This window comes from Saccostrea cucullata, unplaced genomic scaffold, assembly GCF_032062105.1.
Source record: "Saccostrea cucullata isolate Sc308-1 unplaced genomic scaffold, CSIRO_AGI_Scuc_v1 ctg6652, whole genome shotgun sequence".
NCBI classification, from domain to species: Eukaryota; Metazoa; Mollusca; class Bivalvia; order Ostreida; family Ostreidae; genus Saccostrea; species Saccostrea cuccullata.
The window spans coordinates 17,161-23,639 of record NW_026928457.1 but is presented as its reverse complement, the minus strand read 5'-3'; positions in this window follow the sequence as shown (position 1 = coordinate 23,639).

Here is a 6,479-nt window from a genome sequence, read left to right as displayed (position 1 = left end):
CCATTGAAATATATAAAAAATATTTTTTAAAAAAACCGTAGGCCAGAAATGTCAAAGTCTTGTGAAAACTTCCTAAAGGAATGCACATTTTAGATGAGCATTTGCATTATTTTTTGAACGACTCTGGTTTTTGATTTTTCTAATATATTCTAATGTGAAAATTGATTCCTTGTTGCTCTTTATTATATACTCCATAGGGTTACAATTTGAACATTTTAAAATGTTACCTGTTACCCTTTACATATGCTTTAGGTCTTTTTATCTGTGTCTAGAAAAACTCGGCACATACATCTTTAAGGATATGCCCCAAAGACAATGACGAACGTCATTTCCCATTGCATATCTGATGAACAATATTCAAAAATTACCCTGGGGACCGGTCTTGTAGAGTAGACTTCCCCCCTAAAATCTTCCCCCCGGAATACTGGCTCTAGATTAGGATTTCCCCCCGTAAAACTAGCTCTAGTGTAGGATTTTCTCTACGGAAAACTGGCTCTAGAGCAGGATTTCCCCAACGGAACAATCACACTAGAGTCAGTTTTCTGGGTGGAAATCCTACTATGTGTAGTAGTTATTGAGTGTGATTTCCCCCAGAGTCAATTTCCCCCCAATAAAATATAATTGCTATACTTTTGTTTTGAAGGGGAGAGGGACAGTACATTGTAACAAGTGTCCCTTCTATATAATGGTGACCAGATGTCTTAAACATGTGTATGTGAAGAATAAAAATAAAAATGTTAAATCTGATTTAAACCAGCAACTGTACATATATCAAATCATTTATTTTTTAAATCAAATAAAGGTTTATTCTGCGTGTGGCTTATCTAGCTGTCCCTCCGTCTGTCCCAAGTGGTTTCCCGCACTTTTTTTTCTGTGTGAAGATATTGAGCTGATTTTTGATATTCACTGTAGGAAAGCGGCTGACCGCAGTATATACTACGGTCATCAAAACATGTCGGCTGAGGTCACCGGTTAGAATTTTTTAGTCAAGATTTTAAACATTTGCCAGGTTATCTGTGTTAATTCTTGCCAAATTTAAATGTACGCTAATGAGAACTTGCTATTGGTTATTATAACTTACTTGAATTTAAAGAAATAAAGCTGTAGTACGACCTCAAAGTTTTTGACAATGATGACCGTAATAACCACACAGATGACGACAATAATATAATTATAGAGATGACCGTAGTATATGTACAAAATCAATTGAGACGAAAATATTTTATTCAATATCAGTGCTATAGATGTTCAATACAGATTACATTATACAAGATCTATATACTAATTAGTATTGAGGTCATAAAAAAGAACTGAAACGTTTTAAATATGATTGATTTAATACTAATTGATAAGAGAAGCCACGGTTGATTTAGAATGTTAAAGTATTTATGAAAAAATCTTTTAAAAAAGTAATACTTGTCATGGACCTTATTCTATTTTTTTCCCTTATTTTTTTTTTTTTATACATTATTCATATTAAAATAATTATTAATAATTGCGACTATCAGGTTTATTTTGCATTCTTCAGGAATAATATTTATATTGCGACCATCACTACATTGTAAGTTATATTCCTCCTCTGAAAAAAAGACAAACCTCGCCCTTCAAACAGTTTTGCAAGTGTTACCCGAAATAACAGTGACTCATTGCCATATCTCGTGTTATGAGCCGTCCTTTTCTATAGAACTGGCCGATATCAAGCAACAAGTGGAATGCAATGTTGCCATGTTCTGATGTTTTTCATTAATGCACAAAAGTCGTCCAAACGACCAATTTCTTCCATTTTCTCTGATAACATTTGAAAGAACACTGTAAATTTCAGTGCTTTCTGTGTTAGTCTCAGCATCTTGTCCACACTCACAATGCTGCTGAAGTTTACATTCATAAACTTTAATTTTTTTACTCTCAACATTTATACACACTGTATATCCATTACTGTTTTTTATTTCTTTAAGCTGAGATAAGTACGTAAGTATATAAGGAAAGTTTTCCCAGTTTCTGCATTAAGTTCTAATTTACGTATGCTGATTTTTTTTCGCTTCCAAATGGTGAAATATGCTATGTACACTCAATCAAACTTCTAAGTGTTCACCTTACATTTTTGAAGTTTTAAAGAATAAATGCAAACAATAAATGATTTCTTTAATTCTTCGTTGATGATGCATATTTAAGTTCAATGTTGCATAATTTCATGTAAGTATCTCGTCAGAATTTTAAGCAAATGTCATGGAAATGATGTACCCTCAAAATGAAAATTCACACAAAAAATCTCTATGGAGTAAAACCTACACTCGCTAATTACTTCAAGACAATATTTACTGTTGGATACCATGTATCCCTGAATAGGAGATTGACCCATCTGCTGCCACACCTACTCTATATATAGTTCTTTCCAAACCGTCGAAATTGTGTGAAAAAGGAGGGCTTTGATTTTTCTCATAAAATCCAAAATGTGTTCAATGGGATTCAGATCCGGGAATTTGACAGTGTATCTTCACACATATGCCTTGTAGTCAATATCCTAGGGTGTGAAGTACGTAAGTGCACCAATTCAGACTACTTGGACTGATATAACACTGTCACGAGCACATTTTTTTTTTGTACGATTGAAATTGTTTGTTTTCATGTTTCGAAGATTTTTTCTGGACAATTTACCACCCTTTTACCCTGGTATGACGCGAAATTTTGTCCTCAGACGAAGACCAAGGTCACTTCCGGTTTGGTTGAATTTTGTCAAAAACTTTCAATTGTATTATTTTGGTGATCGATGAAAAATGACGCACAACATATAGAAAAATGTGCTTAAATGGGTTTTGATACTGTTTATTAATTTTTAAAAGTAATATCAAGTACAACTAGAGAGTCTAGTATTGCTAGGAATAGCGTATGTCACCCTGAACTGTTCCCCTATTTCCATGGCAACTATTAATAATTTCGAACAAGACTTTCCTTTTTTGTATCATTAAAACAATACCCATTAGCTAAGCTTGGACAATCATCAATTCGTATCAGTCATTTCAGTACTTTGATTTAAAAATCAAAGTTACAGAATTTTCACCTTCCTCTAGTTTCCATGGCAATAATCGATTTTTTGAAAATTTTGAATGCGAATCGCACAACTACAATTATTAATCACTAAAATAAAAAAAAAATTCATGACGAATGTTCAAGTGACCAGAGAGAACACTTGCGGACAAAATTCGTCGCTTTTTGTAGGTTTCCATGGCAACGGTAGCCATTTTGAAACTGAATAACCACACGGCACAACTACAACCAGTGATCGTCCTTTGAGAAAAGTTTCAGGAAGATTGTCTCATCCATCTTTAAGAAACAGCCTGGACAACAAAAACATGCGTACAATCGCATTATGTCGTCCCCGACTTCGTTCGGGACGACATGCATTATTAAGCACCAAAATAAAAGTGAAAACGTGGTGCAAAGATTGTCCAGATATAAACATTTCAACGACTCTTCCTTCTTTCTAAATGGTCATTTTGCCAATGTTTTGTGGTTTTTAGTAAGATCAGTTTTTTAAAAATTTGATAATGATCACGAAAAGATGCAATTACACAAAACACGTGCCGCAAAGTACATTTTGTTTTGTTTTTAAGCATCGTCACGGAACATTGGTTTTCATCGTTGACCTTTATTTTCTTTCTACAGCTGTTGAGAAAATCCATTTGTTGTTATAATTTGAAAATATCATACCATTCTTTAAAGTAGTTTTAAAAAAATACATTTATTATAAAGGTGAACATTTAGACGTTTTTCAAGTGTGTGGCACGTCAAATTCACAAAAATGAGCCGAACGCAGTTTCACAGACGATAAACCAGGTTTATCGACTGTATACTATAGTTTACAAACCGTGAACTATAGTTTTCATCTGTAAAACTTTATTTAACGGTTGTTAACTATAGTTTACGAATGGTTATCTAAGTTTATCTGTCTTTAATAAGGCGTTTACATTAAATTTTGTTGATAAACATAGATTCACGTTTGTAAACTATAGGTAAGAGTTGTTAATCATAGTTTCACAAATCGTGAAACTGTATTTATCAGATCGTTAACTATAGTTAAGAATTGTAAACCATAGTTTACAAATCGTGAAACTGTATTGATTGGATAATCTATGTTTTGGAATCACAAATGATTGTTTTCGGTGTTAAGAAGAGTTTACGGTTGTGAAACATAGATAATCGCGTTAATTATGGTTTACAGATGGAAAATATAGATTATCGCGTTTATTATGGTTAACAGATGGAAAATATAGATTATCGCTGTTAACTATAGTTTACAGTCCGTAAACTATGGTTTACAAGCGATAAACCTAGTTTATCGACTGTGAAACTATGTTTAGCTCATTTTTGTGAATTTGGCGTGCCATTGCTATGATTCAAAATTACATTTAAATCTTTGTCTTTTTTTACACAAAATAACATGATATATCTGCCTCAGAAAAGAAAACACATTATTACAAATTATATTTATTACGGCCATCCTACTTCATTGGGAAAAATCTATATTACGGTCATCTTAATATTTTGTTACGGTCATCATTGTCAAAAACTTTGAAGTCGTACTACAGCTTTATTTCTTTAAATTCAAGTAAGTTATAATAACCAATAGCAAGTTCTCATTAGCGTACATTTAAATTTATCAAGAATTAACACAGATAACCTGGCAAATGTTTAAAATCTTGACTGAAAAATTCTAACCGGTGACCTCGGCCGACATGTTTTGATGACCGTAGTATATACTACGGTCAGCCGCTTTCCTATAGTGATGTGTAGCGGGTATTCCCGGCAGTATGATGGAAAACACCAGTTGAAGTTTTATATATTTATTACGATGACATCTTTAGCTGATATGGAATATTGGAATAATGGATATAATGGAATATATAAGGAAGTCCTGCAATATACAAATTGCGTCATAAAAATATGTACAAAATAGTATTTCAATTAAACATTCCGATTATAAAAAATATAACAAATTATCTGTCTTCCCTTTTAAAATTAATTATCATCATTTACTATGATAACACATAAGAAATAAACTTTACACATGATATAAGGGAGTTAACTCTTATAACACTATTACACTTTACAATCTTGCGAAGAGTTATATTTCTTTGATGTTTCTTTACAAATCATAAAAATATATATACAGATAGACATACCAATCTATGGAACTGAACTTTCTCCAATACAAGTTTACATATTCGTTATATATGGAGATACCTATGTACAATAAATGTAATAATAAGGACTTGCTCGATACAAATGCCTTTCTCATAATAAATAATTATTTAGATTATCTTGATTACCAAAATCTTTTCTTCAAACTACTTTCAGGTTTATATACAGATTGATCTATGTGAAAACTTCATCAGATTTATCAATGTCTGAATAAATAGACAGATAACTAAGAATATAACAATTAAAAGTAAAATATCTTGTTTTCCACATTTTTAACATAATATTATAGAAAACATATGTAATAGCTTAGAACATAACCTACTTATTCAGCCAATCAAATGCTTCCATTTCTCGCGAAGAATTGATTCTTCATGGTGAAGAATTCTTCTATATCTGAAAAATTCAACGGTGTCTGATTGGTTCACTTGACAGTTATATGGGTGTGTCTTCATTGGTCTTTGCTCAGCACACAAAAAGAAACTATTTAAAACCCACGTGCTGTTTACAATCATGATATTTAAACTTTCTAGGTTTTGCTACATTTTTTTCCCACTGTAATCTTTTGTCGCCTTTATGAATATTATTTTTTCACATCTCGGTACAAACAGAAAATGCAACCATCGTCATGTGTATCAGAGACGAACCTTGTCTTTGAAGACAGATTTAATCACAATTTTCATCAAACTTTTATTTGATATTAGACAGCCATACCCACCACTGCTGACTAGGGCCTTGTCTTCTTAACACAATCATTTTTTAAAAATGTAGATATTACGATTCTTGTTACATGGGTATTCATAGGCAACGGAACCGAGGGGGGGGGGGGGGGCTTAGCCCGCCACTTTTCTTGCAAATATATACATAATATAGGCATTGAAAATTAGGGTTTACATTTTCATTTTTTTTGTTGGTTTGCCCCCCCCCCCCCCACTTTCAATTTGCTTCCGACGCCTATGGTATTCATTAGTTCAGTAACTTTTATATCTTCACAATACTTATCACCAGTAAATCAAGGTATTTCATATAATCCCGTGCTAACCTGAATGGGTTGGGAGTCCATTCTGAAACCGCGTGTGTTCGATATTGATTGCGTGCTCGATATGTACAACGAGCGGTCAAGTTGAGCCTTATATATGACACAGCCGTGGGAGGAGTTTATTTTTAATCCATGCATTTGATTGGCTGAGGTTCTGTTCTAAGTCAGTAAGATCATATGAAGAGAAATCTTCGTCACGAAGAATGGGCTCCGCTTCGCTCCGCCCATTCTTCATGACGAAGAC